Genomic DNA, 23,927 nt, shown 5'->3' with positions numbered 1-23,927 from the left:
AGATAACATTTTCAGCAATAACTCATATATCTGAAAGAGTGAGGGAAAAGAGGGAGAAGGTGAGCAACAGAAGCTTTGGGAAGCTTCCTGGAGAAATGTCCCATGTACAGACCTTCTGAATGGTTTAATATCATTCACAAGAGGACAAATATGTCAGCCTCTTTCCTACAAAGCTGTAGTCATGGTCTTCCATCAGTATAAATTTCACGTTTGTCCTTGGTAATCACTGGGAAGGCAGACTTTAGTAGTAGCCCAAACACACTTTGTCCAGGGCCAGCTTAATTCTGTCAAGTGTATGGGCTCCTTCACAAAGATTGAAAAACACATATAACTGTTGAAGAGCATATTCATACACGGGTGAGTGCCAGTTAAAACAATGGGTTCTGAAATGAATCACAGATGCCTTGTAGCAATCATGGGCTGTGAGTGTCCATCTCTCAGAGAGCATTTTCTCATGTGAACACTGGATGTAATCACTACTGATACAATCTACTGCACAGCCTTAGCCTTCTAAATAAAAGTTCTAGCCTGCCGATGTGCCTGCAACTGATAAACACTTTTCTTAAATTCCTTTGCATCATTAGTGGCCATTAATTTCCTTTTCAGGATTTCAATGGGGACATCAGGGCTTGGAGTGAGGTTGTAGTGTTTCACAGGTGGCAGAGAGATAGGAGAATTGACTTGGATTCCCTGAAACTGCATCATTTTCATGTGGGAGATTGTCTTGTTTCCATACTGCATGACAAGGCTGGTATTGCTATACTTTTTTGCAATTAAAACTGCTTATGCAGAATCTCTTTAGTCAAATATTCCACATTTGAATCTTCCATCCAGTTGACACTATACCAATCTCTCTCTTCATCAAAGTAATAGGGATTGGAAGACTCAGCAGGATTGGCAGCAGTAGTTACATAAACATCAATATCATCAGGAAGGTGGTTCATCATGGAGCCAGATTCACATGCTTCAAAATAGAACACCACCTTTTTGTATCTTCTTATGTTGGTACATATAACATATGGTCTTATTCAAATCCTTTACATGAAGATCATCACTAGGGAAAGCCAAGTCCAGGAGCTCCATGATCAGCGAGATAAACAAACACATGATCCTTGGGACCACTATTCAAAAGTTTCCCTGATCCTTTATTCTTCACAGCCTCAGCATCATCTCTTAACACAGCAAGGAAGCTTTCTGGGGTGACATCATTTTGTTTTTTGGGACCCCTTTATATGCATCAGTGCCATTGGGTTTATTAATGATAGTACCTTTTGTAAGATTTTCTTTATCATCTGTAATGTCATAATATATCACGACAATTATTTGTTCATTAGGAATCCCATTTCAGTGAGTGATCTGGTATGTGTGGGAGGCATCAGCCTGACATCTGTAGTTATCCCACCCAGTTAAGCCTGCCACAGGGTGAGTCTATATATATATATATATACACACACACACATATATATACATATACATATATATATACACACATATACATACACACACATATATACACACACATATATACATATGTATATATAGCACATATATATACACATATATGTATATATATGTATACACACACACACACATATATATGTAGACATCTTTCCACATAGGAATGTAAACAGTTCAACTTTAATAAGTCCCTTATGATTTCTCTTTCCTGTTCACCTTTTCATTCTTCCCTTGAGTCCTGTATTTGAAAATCAATATTTCTATTTAGCTCTGGCTTCTCAAGAATGCATTACATTCCTCTATCTCATTGAATGACAATTCTCATCCTCCACCCCCATAGATTATTCTCAATTTTTCTGGGTAGGTGATTCTTGGTTTCAATCCTAGCTCATTTGACCTCCAGAATATCATATTCCAAGTCTTCTGATCCCTTAACATAGAAGCTTGCTAAATCTTGTGTTATCCTGTTGTGGTGCCACAATACTTGAATTGTTTCTTTCTGGCTGCTTGCAATATTTTCACCTTGCCCTGGAAACTCTGGAATTTGGCTATAATACTCCTGGTAGCTTTCCTTTTGGAATCTCTTTCAAGAGGTGATCAGTGAATTCTTTCAAATTCTATACTCTCTGGTTCTAGAATATCAGGGCAGTTTTCATTGATAATTTCTTGAAAAATGATGTCTAGACTCTTCTTTTTTATCATGGCTTTCAGGTAGTCCAATAATTTTTACATTATCTCTTCTGGATCTATTTTTCCAATGAGATATTTAATAGTCTTCTATTTTTTTTCTTTCCTTTGGTTTTGTTTTATAGTTTCTTGATTTTTTTTTACAAACTTCCATTTGTTCCATTCTAATTTTTAAGGAATTATTTTCTTTAGTGGATTTTTGGGCCTCCTTTTCCATTTGGCCAATTCTACATTTTAAGGCATTCTTCTCCTCATTGGCTTTTTGGAATTCTTTTGCCATTTTGTCTAGTATATTTTTTTAAGGTGTTATTTTCTTCAATTTTTTGGGGGGTCTCTTTTAGAAAGCTGTTGACTCATTTTTCATGATTTCCTTGCATTACACTAATTTCTCTACCCAATTTTTTCCTCTACTTCTCTTACTTGATTTTCAAAATCCTTTTTGAGCTCTTTCATGGTTGGAGACCAATTCATATTTTTCTTGGAGGCTTTGGATGTAGGAGCTTTGACTTTGTTGTCTTCTTCTGATTATATGTTTTGATCTTCCTTGTCCCCAAAGTAAGATTCTATAGTCTGAGTTTTTTCCTCTGTTGTTTGCTTTTGTTCCCATCCAATTACTTTACTTTTTAACTATTTGTTAAAGCAGGGCTCTGCTCCCAGTGTGGAGGATGTACTTCAGGGGTTTTATGTAGCTGTTTTCAGAGATACTTTTAGGGTCCTGTAAATTTCAGTTCTTCCAAGGTGTGTGGTGTGATCTAAGGAGAGGTGGTTACTACTTTTCTGGCCTGTGCTTTGGTCTATGAGTGACCACAAACATTATTTTCTGTCACTGAACTGTGAGGAGGGTTCCATCTTCACTGCTACCACAATCTCTGCTGAACCAGTACTCCTCGACCCAGGACTGCCACCCAGTACTGTGACTGAGATCCAAGTAAAGGCAAAACAACAAAATCCTGGCTCAGTGCCAGCAAAAAGATCCCTGAAATTTCCTTTTGATTAGTTGTTTGATCCCCTTACCATCTGTGGGCTAAGACTCATGTAAGCAGTCACTGCTACCACCACCTCCACCAATGCTGCCTTGGTGCTACACTGGGCTCCTCTCTCATCCAGGTCTGACAGACCTTTCCCACTGACCTTCTAATTTGTCTTTGGCATTTGTGGGTTGAGAAGTCTGGAAACTACCACAGCTTTCCTATGAATCAGTCCCTTAATGCCTGCTCTGGGTTTGCTGGGTCCCTGTGTTTGTCAGCATGGCCTATGTTGAACTGTGCTCCTCTCCCAGCCCAGTGCAACAGATCTTTCTCATTGACCATTCAGGTTGTCTTGGACTGGCAATTTGTTTCATTCTGTCTTTTGTGGGTTCTGCTGCTCTAGAATTTGTTTAGAGTCATTTTTACAGGTCTTTGGAGGGGTTTGGGGAAGAGCTCAAGTAAGTACCTGATTTTACTCTGCCATCCTGGCTATGCCCCCAGATCTGTTTTTTAAGGTGTTATTTACTTCAATATTTTATGTCTTCTTTACTAAGATGTTGACTATTTTTAATGATTTTTTTATATCACCTTAATTTTTATTCCCAATTTTTCCTGTCCCCAATCTTAATTGATTTTCAAAATCCTTTTTGAGCTCTTCCATGTCCAATTCATATTTTCACATTTTTCTTGGAGGCTTTGGATGTAGCTTTGACTTTGTTGTTTTCTTCTGAGTGTGTGTTTTGATCTTCCTTGTCACCATAATAACTTTCAATAGTCAGTTTTTTTCTGCCATTTGCTCAATTTTTCAGCCTATTACTTGACTTTTAGCTCTATGCTAAAATAGGGCTCTGCCTCCAGGGTGGAGGGGATACTTTTCCAAGCCTCAGGGGCTTTGGCAGCTGTTTTCAGAGATACTTCTAGGGACCTGTAGGTTTTCAGTTCTTACAGGATAGTGTGATGTAAAATGAGGTGTTTACTCCTTTCCTGGCCTGTGCTCTGGTCTGTGAGTGACCGTAACAACTCTTTTCTGCCTTAGAACTATGAGGAGGTCCCCTGATCAACTGTGGTCACAAGCTCTGGTATGCTATTGCTCCTCCTAGCCCTGCCACCCTGGACTACGACTCATGCCCAAGTATGGGCAAAGCAACTGAATCTTGCTCCCAGTTCCAGCAAAGAGACCCTTGCAATCTTTTTCTGACCAGACCCGCTTACCATCTGTAGGCTGAGATCTTCTGAAGCAATTGCTGCCACTACTTTTTTATGTGGCTCCCAAGGCCTGCTCCTAGTTTGCTGGGGCAGAGTCTGTGCTGGTATGGCCTGCACTGAACTGTGCTCCACTCATACCCACATGCAACAGACCTGTCCTGACCAAGTTGTCTTGGGCTGGAAAATTGTTTCACTCCATCTTTTTGTGGGTTCTGCTGCTCTAGAATTTGTTTAGAGTCATAATTTAAAGGTATTTGGAGGTGATTGGGGTAGAGCTCAGGCAAGTCCCTGCCCTTGACTCCACTGTCTTGTCTTTACCTCCCCATAAATACTTTCTTTATGAAGAGAACCAAATTGTGCTAGATGTGGTGAGTACTAACTTTCATCAAAAGGAAGAAATTTATTATATCTTAAAAAGGCAGGAAACCATTGATTGCTGATGTGAAAGTCATTTCAGAATCATCTCTCTCTCTCTTTATATATATGTATATATATATCTGTATAGAGATAGTTAAATATATAAATCTCTCTATGTATATATATAGTTAAATCAATAATTATAACAATGGTAAAACAAATAGCAAATTACATTAAAATGGATAGCAAAGGATAAAGACATGACATTATTACAGTTCTAGGCTGACCTATTTAAACAAATGATTAACTCTGGGAAATGGGAAATGTATAAATTTAAATTGAATATGATTATCATAATTTCTTAGAAAATAACCAGTACACAGAAGTTAGTACAACAAGGAGAGGAGAGAGGGAACCACTTTTTATCTTTGTCAAGTGGAGAAAAATACAAACTCCTGTATCATTGCTAGGCGAATTGAATCGAATTCACCAGTGTCACAGAAGGCGTCCTGTGAAAAAACTTGAAGTGGAGATTCCACATAGATTATAAAGTTCTCCAGATGCTCCTGTTTGCAGATGGCATTGTACTGATTACATCAATCTCAATAATATTACAAGATTTCCTCACTCATATACATGGTTATATCAAAGAGAACAGTCTGGCAATCTGTGCAGGAAAAATAAATAGATGAAGAATACACATTGGCTGAGTTGTGACACACAGTTAGATGAGCATCCTATTGAATTATACTATCAGTACACTATAAATGGGTCCAGAATTAATGAGGAAGAAGGAATAGTTTGGATCAAAGGGAGTATTTAAAAGCAGATCTCTCCAAAACTCACTACAAGTCCTGTGTGCTTTCAATTATGGCATATTGCTTCTCTACAAATGAACTTCAATAAACTTAGCATATTGGTTAAATTGGTTAAATATTATGAAGATTATGAAGATTTGGCAAATCTGTTTTGTAATGACAATCTGACCTTGCTAAAAAGTAGCATGTATGGGGGCATCTAGGTGGCACAGTGGATAGAGCACTGGCCCTGGATTCAGGAGGGTCTGAGTTCAAATCTGACCTCAGACACATAACACATACTAGTTGTGTGGCCTAGGGCAAGTCACTTAACCCCCATAGCCCAACCAAAAAAAAAAAGTAGCTTAGATTTCTACAAGTCAAAACTGATATCCCACATTTCTTTTTCATGATTAAGTAGAAAAAGCATTTAAACTGACTCATAGAATAAGTATAAGGACATTTAATTGCAACAAATTCTAATATCTTCCAAATATTAGTTACCTTGGATCAGTTAGATGGACTTGTTTTCTAAGAAATTGTTCTTTGTATATAAATAGGGATACTGTATAGATCCACTTTCCCCCTCTCTGTCTGACTTAAGGGGAATATATTGACTTAATTTCTTCTAGTTGTTCTGGATAGTAGAATCATAAAAGATTGTAAACAAACTAATTGAAGAAATTATTCCTTTAATTCTCTTGTTTGTAGAAATTAAGACTTCTTAAGCAACATCTAACTTTATTTAAACGAGTGATCAAATGCATGTTCAATAATGTGCTTCCCCTCATTTGTTAAAAATGTTAGCCTTTAATTAATGAGCACTACAATAATTAGATCTGTATAATATGACTGAATTGGCCATTCAGTATAGGTTTGTAATTTAGCTTTTTGAATGACCAATGCTCTCACAAGTGGTCATAAGAGCATAGATTTACTAGAGCTTGAATGGACCTTAGAGATCATCTGGCTCATATCCTTCATTTTATAAATAGGGAAATAGAAAGAGGAAGTGCCTTGTCCAAACTCTTACAGCTAGTAAATGACAAAGTTGATACTGGAACCCAGACTCTGTGATTTGAAATTTGGTGTTCTTCCTACTTTCTTGACCTGCACCAGATATGCTTAAATTTTCTCTGCCATTTTAAATAACTACATTAAACATGAAGCTCTCTAAAAGTTATGTTGATTATACAAATAAATATTAAACCACAAGACTAATTTTTATAACATATACCACAAATCTCAACTTTTAATTTAAAGTTTTGACTAGAGTTGCCCCATGTTACACTGATAAATAGCATAATATTAGTTAAGAGCTATAATCAGCTGAATTTCTAGTGCATGGGTCAAGCTGTGGGAGAGGAATGATCTTAGTAAGATATCTCTGATCTCAGGCCACTGGACTCTGACATCTCAGTTCTTATTTGGATGCACTACCATGAGATTTCTCTGACTGACTTCTCCTGACACTGCACCTTCTACCCCCATTGGATGTTGATTCTTCCTCCATTTTCAGCTTTCTTTTATATTCTGGCTTACTCCATTAGATTGTAAGCTCTTTGAGGATAGAAACTAACTTTCATTTTTCATATTTTTATCTCCAGAGCTTAGCACAGTTTTTGGCACATAGTAGACACTTAATAGATGTTTATTGACTGAGTTATTGACTTCATGAGTGGAGAGCATGGAATGCTGTAGCTGCTGAGGTTACTTTTGTTAGAGATAGAAAAGATCAGTGCTGAGATGCGGGTTAAAAACTAGCTAGCAACAAGCATTTATATATGCTGGATTTGAGCTCAGGTCTTTCTGACTTCAGGTTCAGTGTTCTGGTTGCTACAACATGTAATCCTCTTGTTCTCCTTAGGTGTTATCTGGTAGCTGCCTATGTTAAATATCCTTTCTTACTATCTAGGTACTTAGCTCAGTTATTTCTATCTATTTGTCCTTCTGTACACATGCTTCCTCTACCTATATATTTGACATCACTTAATGAAGCCCTGATTGCCCTGGCCTAATTGTGTCCCTGCATGATTTATATATCTTATTTTCTGGGATGACGTCTGTGATTCCTCCATGTAGAGAACATACTCTGTGGGAAATCCCTCCACAGTCGGTAACTTGTTGGAAATTTGGAGCCTGAGAGAGTTGTTTGGGGGTACAGAGAAATTGTTACTTGCCTGCCTATGATTAAATTGTTCCTATGGGTCAAAGGCAATCTTTGAACCCGGGTTTTCTTAACTCCATAGCTGTCCTATCTCCTATAATACTCTATTCCTGAATGTTTTATTAATATAATACCTGATTATATATAATTATTTCAAAATATTTTAATTTAATTAAATATATTTATAACTTTTTTATATATATTATTGATTTGTAAGATAGAAAACTATACTTACTATATCATACATAATAATAACTCATAATTGTGGAATGTTTAAATTTTACAGAGCAGTTTCTTCATAATAATCATGTGGGGAAGGTATTACAATTATTATTCTCCCTCTTTTATAGATAAGGAAAATATGACTCTGATGGTGAGTCTTAAGGACCTAAAGCTAGTAAGTATTTTAGTCAAGATTTGAATCCAAGTTTCCTGATATCAGTTCCAATTCTCTTTTACTGCCAATTCTTAAAGAAAGATGATTTGACAGAACTCAAAAAGGGACTTTTTCTACCTCTCCTTTCAATTTGGTTGGCTAAAGTTTTTTTTTTTTCCCCTCTGATAATATCTATAGAGATTTACCCAACCTGTTATTTGATCAAGGGAGAAACTGTTGGTCCTGTCTCTGAAGAAAGAAGGCAAATACAAGAATCTTAAGTAATCTCAGGGCTAGGCCTAAGATTAAACTCTAAAAGGAATCTAATACTGAAGTACACAGAATACTTAAGCCACCCACCAACTGCTAAAATTCTGCAGGTATCTCAAGGAGGCCTTTGGGTCTGAGGACTTACTGAATTTTGCCCCTTAACTAATTATTGGGCACTATTTAGATATTATTACACTTGTAATTTGTGGGAACATATGGCTAAGTGTATAAACTGTTGAACTCAGCATCCAGAAGATCTGATTTCAAATGCTACCTCAGATATTTATTATTTTTGAGATTGGGCAAATAATGCACCTTCCCTTAGCCTCAGTTCCTCATCTTTAAAGTGATGGAATTGTCATCATAACCTTAAAGAAAATCAAAATAATCATTTGTTTCTCAGAGGTCAGGTCTTAAGAATTAAAGGGTAAATTGGTAAAAATAATTCAGCAGAACCATCCTATTTATTATTTATTGATAAATTATATACATTTCTATAAATCAGCCTGTACAAGGGACTATGTTGATTTAGAATTGGAAAATATTTGATTAACTATTAGGTCCCTTCCTAATGTAAATCTATATCAAGGTGATTTATAGAAACATATGTAGTTTATTAAAATAAATAATCAAAAGGATAGATTCCAATCCCATCCAATCAACATTTATTAAGCACATACCATGTGCTAGGCACTGTGCTAAGTTCTGGGGATACAATTAATTAAAAGAAAGGCAGTCCCTGACCATAAGGAGATTACAACATAAAGGGGGGTAAAGCACACAATAGGAGGTAGAAAAGCAGGTAGGGGTGTACCAGGGTGTACCCAGTATGGGGACATTTTGTTCCATGGCTTTGAAATCAGGAAAAGCAGCATACACAAAGTGGAGGTATAAATCCTCTGATTTGTACTGATTCACTCTTTAATTCTTAAGACACAACCTCTAAGAAAAAAATACATGACACTAACTTCCTTTGAGGTTATCATCAGTTGTGTCAACAAACTATCTACAGAAGACAGCAATATGGGTTAAGTGACATTGAGAAGGGTGCTTTTCTTTCACATGTCAAAGAATATCCTGGCCAAATGGGATCTTGTAGTGACCTGAAGGTGAAGGCAACTGTTCCATTTAATACTGTAAAGTCAAGGTTTAAACCTATTGAAAAACTCTGAACTCTGATATAACATGGGGGACTCATATACTCTACTATTGTTATGGTTTTAGATGAAGTCACACTGAAACAACTGATAAAGACCAGGGATATCTCAAGGGATCTATTTAGTTCATTGGCCACAACCTAACCCTCTAAGAATCGTGGGGAAATACAGTCATTTTCCTAGGCTCAGGAGTGCAAAGCTAATGGGGGTTTTTACAATTAACTACCTTAAATTGCATGAATGTTTAATTTAGTTATTTGACCTTATTTCCTTAAATGCCTAAAACAATTAGTGAGATATTTTCTGAATCTTTGATTATGTACTACAATAACATGAACACTAACAGAATTTAAAACACACAATCTACAGAAATGTATACTGTTAACCTGTAGCTATTTGATATAGTTCCGTATTTGTAATGAAAATTGATCAGTATTTAAGCCAGACAAATTGCATTCATAGTACATAGGCATTAGAAGGGTAGTAGATATCTTTCAGAATGACTTTATAGATGAGATTTTATAAATTTACTTTATAGAAGAGATAACTAAGACTCATAGAGACGAAATGTTTTGCCCAAGGTCACACAGGCATAACAGTGAGGTTCTACTCATTCTGATATTAAAGTATTTCACTTTATTTAAGTATCATTTGGATTTGGTGCAGTGAAAAAAAGAACACAGTTCCTAGAATCAGGAAAGATATGGGTTATGATCCTTCTTCCAATATAAGCTGTGTGACTATGATCATTATTTCATTTCTCTGGGCCTCAGTTTCCTCTTCTGTAAAATGAGGATAATGACATCAGAGAGTTGATTTAAGAATCATTTGAGATGGTATATGTAAAAAGCCAGGCAGCTAGGTGGAGCAGTAGATAGAATGCTAGGCCTATAGTCATGAAGACTTGAGATCAAATCTGGTCTCAAGACACTTACTCTTTGTGTGACCCTGGGTAAGTCATTTAACTTTGTTTGCCTCAGTTTCTTCATCTTTTAAATGAGCTTGAGAAGGAAATGGCACTCTGGTATCTCTCGTATCTCCAGTATCTCTACTGAGAATACCCCAAACATAGCCACAAAGAGACAGACCTGATTAAAAATGACTGAAGAACAACAACAGTATGTAAAAAAGCTAGGCAAACTTACAGCAGTACATAAATGACAGTCATATTATTTTTCATAAGAATGATTACATACTAAATGGAACCTTAGTGGCATAAGAGACTGATCTGGATTTCCCATAGCCCACAACTGAAGAAAGTTTTCTTTCTCAGGATTATTCCTCATAAATTTTGAAAAGAAACTCAAAATTAATGTACTACTAACAATGAGCCAGCATTAGCATTTTCTTTAAGTCAAGACACATATCTAGGTTCTCCTGCCCCTCCATTTATTTATTTATTTTTTTAGGCAACTGGGGTTAAGTGACTTGCCCAGCTAATAAGTGTAAAGTGTTTGGTCTGAGGTTGGATTTGAACTCCTGACTTCAGGGCTGGTGCTCTATGCACTGTACCACCTAGCTGCCCCTCCCTCCATTTATTCTGAGAGTTTGTCAACAGGTATTTATTAAGCACTTACTATGTGACGGACACTGTTCAAAGTACTGGGGATACAAGGAAAGGTAAAACCAATCCTGCCCTCAGGGAGCATACATTCTAGTGGGGAGATAACATGTAAACAACTAGGTACATAAAACATATAGAGAAAGCAGAGGGAAGGTAAACAAAAAAAAAAAAAAGGAATACTCCAGCGGGTGGGAGGACAGAGAAAATCCCTCTGAAGAAGGGAGAATTTCAGTTGAGACTCTAAATAAACCATAGAAGTCAGAATGTGGAAGAGCCCCTCTTTGAGGTGTGTGTGTGTGTGTGTGCGTGTGTGTGTGTGTGTGTGTGTGTGTGTTGGGAGGTGGGAGTGAGGTTGTTACATGGTCTGATCTACTCCTCAGAAAAATCTCCTTAGGAGCTGGGTGGAAGATGGATTAGGGTAGTTGGAGACTGGAAGCTAGGAGACTAGTTAGATGTCTATTTTCAATAATCCAGCTAGAAGGCAAGGAGGTTTTGAATTAGGCTTGTGACTGTGAATAGAGAGGAGGGGATGCATTCAAGAGATGTTGTGAAGGTAGAAATAACAATTCTTAGGGACCAATTGTATATGTGGTACAAATGAGAATGAATGGACAAGGATGACAGTGAGGTCACAAGCCTGGATGATGGTTGCCTTGGACAGCAATAGGGAAGTTCATAAAAAAGAGGGCTTGGTTATGGCTTGGGGACATCATGAATTGTTTTGGACATAATGAGTTTGAGACACAAATCAGATATTCAATTCAAGTATTTGAAGAGGCAGTTAGTGATGTGTGACTGCAGTTCAGGAGAGAGATTAGGGGATAATTTGTGCAGAGATGATCATTGAAGCCACGGGGTCTGATGAGATAACCAGAGGAGTTAGTATAGAAGGAAAAAAAAAAAAGAGAAACCAGGACACATTCTTGGAGGATACACATACTTAGTGCATATGATATAGAGGAAAGATCAGCAAAGGATTATAAAAATGCATAGTTGGGCATATAGAAGAACTAGTAGAAAATAATGTCATGAAAACCTATGGGAGAAACAGTTTCAGAAAGAGGAGGAAAAGGTGATTGATAGTGTCAAATTATGTCAAGAGGTTGAGAGGATGAGGACTGAGAAAAGTTAGATTTTGCAATTAAAAGATTATAGGTAAATTTGTAGATGGCAATTTCAGTTAAACAGTGATATCTTTAGCTGGGCTGCTAAGGGCTTAGAAAAGTGAAAGGAGAGGAAGAGAAGACACTGAGTATAAATGGTTTTCTCAAGCAATTTAGCTAAAAAGGAGAGGAAAGATATAGGATGGTAGTGAGCAGGGATGGTAGCATCAAATGAGTTTTTTTTTAAGGATAAAGAAAACAGCAGAGAATAGAGAAGAAAAATTGAAGGAAGATGAGAGAGAGAGAGAGAGAGAGAGAGAGAGAGAGAGACAGAGAGAGAGAGACAGAGAGAGGGAGAGAGAGAGGGGGAGAGAGAGAGAAGAGACGATATTAGGGCAATGTATTGGAGAAGTTGGGAGGGAATGGGATCAAGAGTACATGTAGAAGGAGTTGCCCTCAGAAAGGGATCTCTTCATCTAAGACTGGAGCAAGGGAAAGGAGAGTGGAAAAAGATGTGTGAATCATGTGAGATAAGGAAAAGAGGAGAAGAGGGAATTCTCAACAAATGTTCTCATTTTATTTTTAGTGAAGTAGGAGGTGAAGTTACTTGCTGAGAGGGTCAAAAGAGAGTTGGGGGAGGAGGTATAATTTGAGGTTTGAGGAGAAAAGAAAATGTTTGGAAAATGTTTGGAGAGAGAGATAGAAAATTGATTATGGAAGAATCTTGCTGCAGCAAGGGCTAAGTTGAGATCACATGATATAAATTTATAGTGGATCCATAGCATGGTTTCACGATTTCCTCTAGCTCTATGCAGCAGCATATGAAAAGGGGTGAAAGAGACAGATGGTTGGCGGAATCCTGCAGTGTTGATTGGTAAAGTGTAACTGGCCATAGGATAATAGGAAAAGGTTTGTACATTTGATAAAATGATAGAAAGTACCTAAGCTTTGTAGAGGGTAAACATCATTTTCATTTTTGCATCCTTGGGGCCTATCTAGCATATTGCTTTCCACATAGGAGGCACTTGATAAATGCTTGTTGAATCAAGATGAATCATAGATTTTATGCTTGGAAAAGATTTTAATGATGATCTAGTCCAAGACCCATGTTTTGTAGGTGAATCTACAAAAGGCCCCCAAGGTGAAGTGACTTGCCAACGCAGCCTGGGCCCATTGTCATCAATGTCTCTGGTCTTTGATTGGAGGGTTATTTCTACTGTGCTATATTCATAGGTCTTACTATCATTGCTTCGATGGCTTATGTTCAGTTTCACAAGTGTGTATAGAAATACTGATTGAACTGCTTCTGTTTTGGTTCAAGATTGTTCCTGTATGGCTATGGATAACATAATAAAAATAATGGACCCCTTAACCTATCTGCACATTTCATAACACTAACAATTTGGAATAGGAAGATCTTAGAGATTAGATAGTCACAAGATCATAGATTCAGAACTAGAAAGAGATGCTAGAGGGCAAAGACTCCAAAGTCTTCCTTTTACACATGAGGAAACTGAGCCCCAGAGTGGTTAAGTGACTTATCAGAGGTCATGTAAGTAGTATGTAGCAGAGTCAGGATTTGAACACAGGTCTCCCTGTCTCTAAATTCAGGGTTCTTTTTACTTTATTCCTTAAGGTATTTTTAATAAGAAACATATCATTACCATATGAATTTTTATTTTCACTCCAAAGGTCTTTGTTGTTGTTGTTCAATTGTTTCAGTTGTGTCTGACTTTTCATGACCTCATTTTGGATTTTCTTGGCAAAGATACTGGAGTGGTTTGCCATTTTCTTCTCTAGCTAATTTTACTGATGAGGAAACTGAGGCAAACAGAGTGACATGACTTGCCCATGATCACACAACTGGTGTCTGAGGCTGTATTTAAACTCAGATCTTCCTCATTCCAGGCCCAGGGCTTTATCCACTGTGCCACCTAACTTCTCCCAAAGGTCTTTACTTAAATGCAAAAAACAAACAAACAAACAAACCCAAGAGACACAAGCAATACTTCATATTTGGACAGTGTGTGTGTGTGTGTGTATGTGTGTATGTGTGTCTGTCTGTCTCAGAATCACAGTCTTTTAGAACTAGAAGGAATCTCAGCACAGCCCATGGCTTGACCCCAAGGGGGACATAATCTGACCCATTCTTATATTTCTTATCCTCTTGTTCTCATGCATTTGTGACCCATCTACACTAGCCTACTTTCAATTCCTTGAACAAAACACTCCATTTCTAATCTCTTTGTTTTGTTATACCTGAAATGTTTGCCTCCTATACCTGAAATTTCCATTCCACTTCAGCTTCTTTGGTTGGCTGAACCCTTCCAGAATTAGCTTGAGTTCAACCTTCTACAAGAACCTTTTCCAGTTCCCTCAACTGCCAGTGTGTTTCCCTCTCAGATATCTTGGTAAGTATCTGGTAGTTTCCATATTGTCTTCCCAATTAGAATGTGTGCCTCTTGAGGTCTCAGACATAGAAGAAAACTCTTCGTGTCCCCAGTGCTTAGCCTGGTACCTGACACATAATAATTAAATGCTTGTTGACTTACTGACTGACTGTAAAAGAAAATCATAGACTTCTGTCCAACACAAATGCACCACCCTACACCCATTATCTCTCCACTTAGCTCCCTCCCATAATTGTCCTCCTATGGTTTCTCTCAGGCTCTGGTGCCACAGGATAATTTATATCTGTGATCCAGGTATCCACAGCAACACCACAGACAAAACTCCCTGTCCATCATTCTAACCCCAGATCTGGTTCCCTAAATCATGACAGCAGTGGACCTTGGGCTTTGGGTCATAGGGCAGTGGCCAGTAAATAAGAGCTTCCTTCCCATTAAAAAAATTCCTTGGGAGAAAGTGAGTTGCACAGGAAAAGAAGGCATGGAAGGGTTGTTATTTGCAAAGAAAGTCTCATTACCCTCCCACCCCCAACTCAGCAGTGTTCTGAACTTCCCTATTACTTTTGAGGGCAGCACCATCCCACAGTTACCCAGATTCACAGCCTCAGTGTGATATTTAGCTCCTCAGTCTCCCTCTCTTCACATATACAATCAGTTGCCAAATCTTGTCATTTCTACCTACATAACATTTCTCACATCTGTATCCTGTGTACTCACTCTCCTTCAGACCGTCATCACCTCTCGTGAGGGTTATTGCAATAGCCTCCTAATTAGTCTCTCTGATTCAAAACTCTTCCTAGTTCAATTTACTCTCCACACATATGCCAAAATGATTTTACTTAAAGTGAAGGTCTGAGCAAGTCACTCCTTTACTTAACAAACTCCAGTGTTTACCTATTAACTTTCTCTCATCCTTTGAATATTTATATTTTTGTAATTTTTAAAATGCATACCTATTAACATTTTTAAACATTAATTTATAAATAATTAAATACACACATATTTGGGATGGGTAATATATTTTTAACTGATCAGGTTGTATAACCAAGAAGTGTGGAAACCACTAATTAGGCCAACACTTTGCATTTGCTCCTCTGCCTGGCTTCAACTCCAGGGAACAAGATGTACCTCCCAGGATAAGGTCATTACTTTTAATCTCATCACCAAGCTGTTTACTCAAGACTTGATTGACACCATCTCCCTCAGCCTCCTCTCCTCTTTGACTGGAGTGCTGGAAGGCAAAGTACCAAATTCTTCCCAATGACTTCCTTTATAGAGGGCAGAAACTGAACTCTCAGCTCCTCTTTGCATCTGCTGCTCTGCCTGGTTTCAACTACACAGAACAAGATATCCCAGTGTGTCCAATCTCTCATCTCCATATCCTTACCTCCTTTCATGTGTTGTTACCTCCTTTCATTAAATCGTAGGCCTTTTGAGGGCAGAGACTGTCTATTAATTTTGTAAAGTGCCTAGCATATAGTAGATGCTTAACAAATGTTATTGGGTTGGATTTATTGGATAGTACTTACAAAAGAATACCCATTACAACATGACAGGCAAGTGGTCATCCCTCCTTTGCTGTAAGATTTATGGAGATGGGGAACCCACCACCTTCCAAAGCAAACCATTACACTTTTGGATAATTCTAATTGTTAGGAATTTTTCCTCAAATCCAATCTAATGCTCAGATTATCTATCTATCTATCTATCTATCTATCTATCTATCTATCTATCTATCTATCTTTCATTGATCTAAAATATCTCTACACCTTTATCTGTTAATTAATTATTCACTTGATGTATGTATCATCATCTATCATCCATCTATCAAATTATGCATATGCTACATATGGTACTCTATGCATATACATATGTACATACATATATATCTATATATATACATATATACATATATATATATTTATGTTGGAGGAGCACATGATGCGACATTAAAAAATGGAACCTAAGATATGGGTTGGGCCGTTTTGCTTCTATTTTTACAGGGAGTTTGTTCTACCCAGTCTTTTAAGGGAAGGAAAAAAAAAGATTATCTCATTAATACCAATATGTGGTTTCTTTTTGACAAAGAACAATTTTCTTGATTAAACTAGGCTGTTGCACTTAAAATATGAAGTCAGTTGCCATAGCAACAGCTTTACTTTGACACACAGCTTATCTTGTTTTAAAGAGAGCAAGCAGCAGCCTGTTGTTATGGCAATGGGAGATCTAGCACTCCCCAACATGTCCACCCCATAAAAGGGGGGGGAACCATAAGACAGGAAAATATAATTAATCCCCTGCCTTCACTCTTTGCATCAATAAGAATTTGCTTACCTTTGATATCATTCAGAAATCATCACAGGGAATCTTTTCTTTTTGTAGCATCTAGTCCTGCAGTGAGAGCCTGTGTCCTGGGTACATAGTCAAGGTTTACCCTCTTTTATTTATTAGCTATAACAAATAACATTAACACCATATTATGATTGTGATTTTCCTTATGGGAGGCAAGAAATCCAAAGTTGCGATCACCATAGCAACTGTACTTATTCAGGCTCCAGTATATAGGATGAGAATGTTTTATTTTTATCACTTAAAGCATGAACATTTAACAGTGTGCAATATGATCAAGTTATTGGATTGGTTAATAAGTGTCCCTTTACTGGCTTGCTTTTGTTTATGTAAAATTTCTACAGGTACATATCGTTAAATGCCTAATGATATTCAAAAACTAAAATGACACTAAATACAATTTTCAATCATAAACTGAGTGTAAACTTGAATGCTAATTGCTCTGAAATGTTAATAAATTTCTGAACTAAATGATTCAATTTCACTGGCCCACAGGAGAGAAAAAAATATGAACTCATTTTTTCTTTATGTCGTTCAGGAGGCAGTTCACTTGATTATAGGATCATGGATCTAGAATTTGGAGAGACCTCAGATTTCATGTAATCCAATTATCTCATTTTCCAGATGAGGAAATTCATCTACCCTTGTTATATATTCTCTTTATGGCATGATTGAATAGACCTTTCTAACTGTTGAATGACCTGTGAGTGCCTCATTTCATTCAAACATTGAATCTGAGCTAACAGGTGTATCAGGTCTGAGTCCCTCATAAATGACAACTCATGACCTCTCATTCAGTGCCCCTTCAAGTTCAGGGCTCTTTCCATTACACCACGTAGTCTGTTTCACATGACTATCTTAGGTTTGCTTATTCTTCTTCCTAGTTTATGCTCTCTAGATAAGCTCCTTTATCTCCTCTGATACCAACACCATCCTGGTACAGGTCCTCATCACCTCATACCTGGGTTTTTGCAATAGCTTTCTGGTTAATCTCTCCATCCCAAGTCTTTAACCTTTCCAGTCCATCTTCCACTCATCTGCCAAAGTGATTTTCCAAAGTGCAGGTCTCACCATGCCATCCTCTTCTTACTCAGTGACTTTCTATGACCTCCATGAGCAAATCTAAAATCTTCTGCCATTCAAAGCTCTTTGTATCTCCTACCCACATGCCCTACACTTCCAATTTTCTTGTAACTCACACTTCCATGTACTCTGTAATTCAGTGACACCAGCCTCCTTGCTGTTACTCAAAGAAGACAGTCCATCTCCTGAATTGGGTCATTTTCACTGCATGTCCTATATCCTAGCATAATCTCCCTCCACATCTCTGCCTCCTGGCTTCGTTCAAGTCCCAGCTAAAACCCTACCTTCTACAAGAGGCCTTATCAATTTCTCTTAATTATCATGCCTTCCCTTTTATTAATTATTTCCAATTTATCCTGTATATAGCTTGCTTGTACTTAATTGTTTGCATATTGTCTCCCCCATTAGACTGGAGCTTTTTAAGAGCAGGGACTATCTTTTACCCCTCTTTGTATCCCCAGAACTTAGCACAGTGGCTGGCCTACAGAAGTTACTTAATAAATGTTTATTTACTGACTATTTCATGCTTGGAGGCAGTTAGGTAGTTCAGTGGAGAGAGGGCTAGACCTGGAGTCAGGAAGACCTACGTTCAAATCTGCACTCACACTTACTAGCTGTGTGACCCTGGGCTTAACCTTAACACTTAACCTCTGTTTACCTTAATCCACTGGAGAAGGAAATGGCAAACCATTCAGGTATTTTTGCCAAGAATACCCCATGGACAGTAAGGGCCATGGGATCATGGAGAGTTGGACATGAGTGAACAACAACAATTCCATCTTCTCTGGGTTTCTAGGGCTATATTTAATAAGCATTTCAATCATACACGTACATTTTTACAACTTAACTTATTTTCCCCTACCACACTTTTTCAGTTTGTGGTGTTGTAAAACTTGCAAGTAAATCACTGTCTATAATGATAATGCAAATGCTCTTTGAATATAGTAGGACAAGATTAATATGCGCTCATTTATTATCAATGTTGATATGCAGTTACGTTACCATTACATTCCGAAAAGTTTGCAGACAATTGGTATTGCCCTAGATCTCCTCGTTTATAGAGTATAGGTTTGAGGGTCTGTTGATTGGATTTAGCTAATGACTCATTTTCCACTCTGACATTTTCCTTTTTAACATGTTAGTAAAAATTGTGGCATTTGAAAGTGACTGTCAAGATTTTGTAGTTTAAATATATATCCCTTATATATATATGTATATATAATATAGATATTTTAATATATATTCTTTCTATACATACACACACACACACACACACACACACACACACACACATATATATATATATATATATATATATATATATATATATATATATCCCTTTAATCTCCCTATTCCCTCCAAAGTGCCTTTGCTTATAGATTTGAGTGAGAAGAAACTTCTACTTCCTGAGTTAGCCCTTTCAACTTTTGGAAGGTTCTACCTGTTAGAAAGTTGTTTTTTTTTTTTTTTTACTTACATCAAATATTAACTTACCTTCTTACATCCCCCATCCATTACTTTCATAAAGCCAAACCAAAGACAATCTTTCTTCTACACAAGAGCCCTTCTTAATGACAGCTATCAGTTCTTGTCTATTTTTTTCAAAATTGTCTCTTGTTCAAACTGAACATCCCCAATTTCTTCAGTTGCTCTTTAGAAGGTATGGTCTTGAGACCTTTGATCTTCCTGGCCTCCCTTCTTTGGATGTGTACCAGTTTATTAATGTCCTTTCTCAAATGTGATGCCTAGAACTAAACATGATACTCTCAGAATGATCTGAAGAAGGTAAAATGCATCAGGATTATAAAGTTGTGGGGGAAAAGCTCTTATAGTAGTGTCTCTTACTTTATAAAACTTTTTTATGATATATTAAAATGTTCTTCAGGTGCCACATCAAGAATTGTCTAGAAAAGAACAAATCCCACCTTCTTGTTTAAAGTCCTTAAGAAACTGCATCTTCATGTTCTCTTTCTTTTGCCCTTCCTTAAATCTGATTACATTCTGCTCGAAAGAGGTTTTCCTTTGCTGGTGTGATCTAAGCTAAGAGAACCTTCATTGGAATACAGTTTCTCCAATATACTCTCTGGGGAAAATAAATTTAACATCTCTTCCCCTCAGTTTTCTTATCTACAAAATGAGAAGGTGGCAGTAGATACTTTTAATGTGCTCTCCAACTTTAAATTCTGGGATTTTGTGATGCAGTTTAATCTCTAAATCATGATCCTAAGAAACCAGTACAATTACGAGGCTATGGCAACTGGGATTATGCCCGAGGGGCCAAACTTAGAGGGTACTGACAGCACTTAACAGTCTTTCAGCAGAATAAAAGCAATAGAGTTTAGCACATAATTCTTGAATTAGTTTAAAAAGGAAGCTACTAAAGGGCAGAATAAGGTGAGCTGCTGGTATCCTAGGGTTCTGTTATTCCCTACTGTTGGGTAATATTCTACCTCTATTCCCCAATTGATAGTTCACTTTGTGCTACCTAAATAGTTTATACTATTTGCTCTAGATGCAGCAATTTCTAGCTCTGTTTCTGTATTGAACAGATGCCGTATTATGATCTAAGTCAGTATTTTCCTTTGCCAGAACTTCTGAAGATGGGACAATTCCCTTGCTCTTGCAAATTGCCTTATAATCATTATCCTCTTTCTTGGATTAGGAATAATTAATGAAATGAGGGAAGGAATATTTAGGTTTCAGACAACTCTTTGAGATCCAAATTGCATGCAAAACTCTGATCCAATTTCTAATAAAATGTGGTAAACTCCCCAGTAATATTTCTCTTACAATTTATTCATTCATTATGGGTTTACTTACTTTCTTGTCATCTTGAATACCTTCCAATTGGTCTTGCTTATCCTAGAATTTTAATTAGATTTTTATTATATCTTTTGTTTTCACATCACCTAAATTTCTGTTTCCTTTTTCTTCTCCCTACCTATGATCCACCCTTTATAAACATGGCCACAGAATTGTTGCCATTAATTGGCAAATGGGTTAACACAAATAGACACTTTTCTTTTTAGTATCCCTATATTGTGTCTCAAATCAATGTTAATGAAGGTATTAATCTAACTGAGCATGTTCTACTGTAAATTAATCATAGTATTTATTTTTAAACCTCCCTGCAATGGATCAGACCACATAAATTTAGGAGGAAAGACAATGGAAACACCTATGAAATAGAATAAACCTATGCCTCCTTATCCCCTAACTTTGCCTTTTAGTTTTGGATTTATGATTTCCTTCAAGTAGAGACTTCCTGGTACAAGGATCCAGATTCACAACTCCTTGGTGATACATAGTTTTATATTGCAGCATACAGCCTTATAGTGTCTGAAACTTGAAGAGGTTAATTGATTTAATTCCATTCACATGCTAACATATGTAAGAGCCAGGACTTGAACCTAGGATTTTTTGACTCTAAAACTTGATTTTGAAACACAAGGCCACTTTACCTGTCTGCTTACTCCCTTATGTTGGTACTGGTTAATTCATTTCATGAAAGAATAGCTTTTTTCATCTGACCTTTCAAATATGGTTATGATGTCATTATATGGTCATAATATTCCACAAGTTTTATAACTGCCATTTCTTATTTGTTCCTCAACTTTCATTCCATTCAGTTATATTCCTCCTGACTTTAATTTGATCATTATCAAACCATTCTTTCTCTAGTTGCATACCTGAGAACAATAACACCAAAGAGTTTGTTTATTATGCATTTCCTACAACTAAAGACTTCTTGGATATTGGTTTCCTCATTCATGAAATGAAGGAGATTGGACTAGATGGATGAAATCTGAAGTCTCTATTAGCTCTAAAGTTCTTTGATTCTATCTGAGCTTGTAGTCCACTCTCTTTGTAGGTCAGTTGATCAACGAACAGTTTATTAAGGGATTACTATGTGTATGATAATTTGTATGTGTATGATGCTATACTATGATAAGCTCTAGGAAAAAATAAATTCAAGCAAAAAGAAAGACAGTCCCTGCACTCCAGGGGCTTACTTTCTAATAGAGAAGACAATACAGACTGCTTTATGTAGTGAACCCTTTAGCTGACCTCAAAAAAGCAATTTTTACATAATATAAATTTGCCGCAGGACATGGGGAAGGGAAGGGGGCAGAAAGAGGGTCAAGAGCCAGTGGAAGGAGGGGAACTGGTTCAGGAACACTTAGGGACCAGGCACAGAAAAGCTAGAGCAATGGTTGGATCAGGGCCAGCCACATGGGGGCCTGGGAGGGTGGCAGACATATGGGGGCCAGACATGCACACAGACAGAGACATAGGAGAGGATGGGGGTGGGGGGCAGAGCCAAGACGGTGGAGTAAAAGTAGTGACTTGCTTGGGCTTTCCCCCAAACCCCTTCAAATACCTGTAAAAATGACTCTAAACAAATTCTAGAGCAGCAGAGCCCACAAAAAGACAGAATGAAACAAATTTCCAGCCCAAGACAACCTAGAAGGTCAACAGCAAAGGTCTGTTGCACTGAGCTGAGAAATAGGTGCAGTTCAGCTGGGGCCACGCTGGTAAAGACAGGGACGAGCAAACTCAGAGCAGGCCTCCGTGGACGGAATCAAGGGGAGTTGTGGTTGTTTCCAGACTTCTCAACCCACAAACATCAAAGACAAGTCAGAAGGTCAGTGGGAAAGGACTGTCAGACTTGGGTAAGAGGAGGGAGATCCAGTCCTGGCCCTAGTACAGCATCAAGGTGGTGGCCACAGTGGCAGTGACTGCTCCCTGAACTCTTGGCCCACAGTTGGTGGGAGGCTCAAGCTGCTGATCAGAGGGGGATTGCAGGGATCTCTTTGTTGGTGCTGAGGCAAAATTCTCTTGCTTTGCCATGTTTGGATCTGGGTCACAGAGTTCTTGGTGGTGGTCCTGGGGCAAGGAGAAGTGCTGGAGTGACAGAGCTTGTGGCTGCAGTAGAGAGGGAATCCTCCTCACAGTTTCAAAGCAGAAAAGAGTCCTTGTGATTACTCATAGTCCAGAGCACAGTCCAGGAGATGAGTAAACACCTCTCCTTAGATCATACCACCTTGGAAAAACTGAAAATTTACAGGTCCCTAGAAGTACCTCTGAAAACAGCTGCACAAACTCCCCAAAGCTTGGGACAGAACATTCTCCACACTGGAAGCAGAGCCCTACCTTCACAAAGAGTTTAAAAGTTAAGTAATTGGCTAGGAACATGAGCAAACAGTGAAAAAAAAAAACAAACTCAGAATATAGAATCTTACTTTGGTGACAAAGAAGATCAAAACACACATTCAGAAGAAGACAACAAAGTCAAAGCTTCTACATCCAAAGCCTCCAAGAAAAATATGAATTGGTCTTAGTCCATGGAAGAACTCAAAAAGGATTTTGAGAAGCAAATAAGAGAAGTAGAGGAAAAATTGGGAAGAGAAATGAAAGTGATGCAAGAAAATCATGATAAACGAGTCAACAGCTTGCTAAAGGAGAGCCTCAAAAAATACTGAAGAAAATAACACCTTAAAAAATAGACTAACCAAAATGCCAAAAGAGATCTAAAAAGCCAATAAAGAGAAGAATGCCTTAAAAAAGCAGAGTTGGCCAAATGGAAAAGGAGGTCCAAAATTTCACTGAAGAAAATAATTCCTTAAAAATTAGAATGGAGCAAATGGACGTAGGAGAGGATAAGTGACATGATATATGGGGTCAAGGTAACAGACAAGTGGTCTATGAGTGTGGATGGATGGAAGATAGACAAGAAACAGCCAGGTTGAATGGGGCAAATGTCTCCTCTATAAGTGCAGGAGGTCTTAAACCAAGCCCCGCCCCCCTCACCTCATGTCTCTTCACCTCTCTCCCAACCAGTGCCTATGGTGGTGCTTTTTCCACATGTCTGTTCTGCTTTGCCTTAAAGGTTTTTTAAGAGTTTCTTGCCTTGCCTCGCCTTGTCCTTGCCCTGCCCTGCCCTGCCCTGCCCTGCCTTGCCCTGCCTTGCCTTGCC

At 37.8% G+C, this 23,927-nt stretch overlaps 1 pseudogene; it reads right to left on the bottom strand.

Annotated features, from left to right (window-relative positions):
• Nucleotides 1-241: 241 nt before the first annotated feature.
• The window catches only part of LOC114046503, a 181,485-nt pseudogene continuing 157,799 nt past the window's right edge, over nt 242-23,927 (bottom strand).

This window comes from Vombatus ursinus, unplaced genomic scaffold (genome assembly GCF_900497805.2).
Source record: "Vombatus ursinus unplaced genomic scaffold, bare-nosed wombat genome assembly UNPS02014784.1, whole genome shotgun sequence".
NCBI lineage: Eukaryota > Metazoa > Chordata > Mammalia > Diprotodontia > Vombatidae > Vombatus > Vombatus ursinus.
This window is presented reverse-complemented; position numbering and strand designations above follow the sequence as displayed.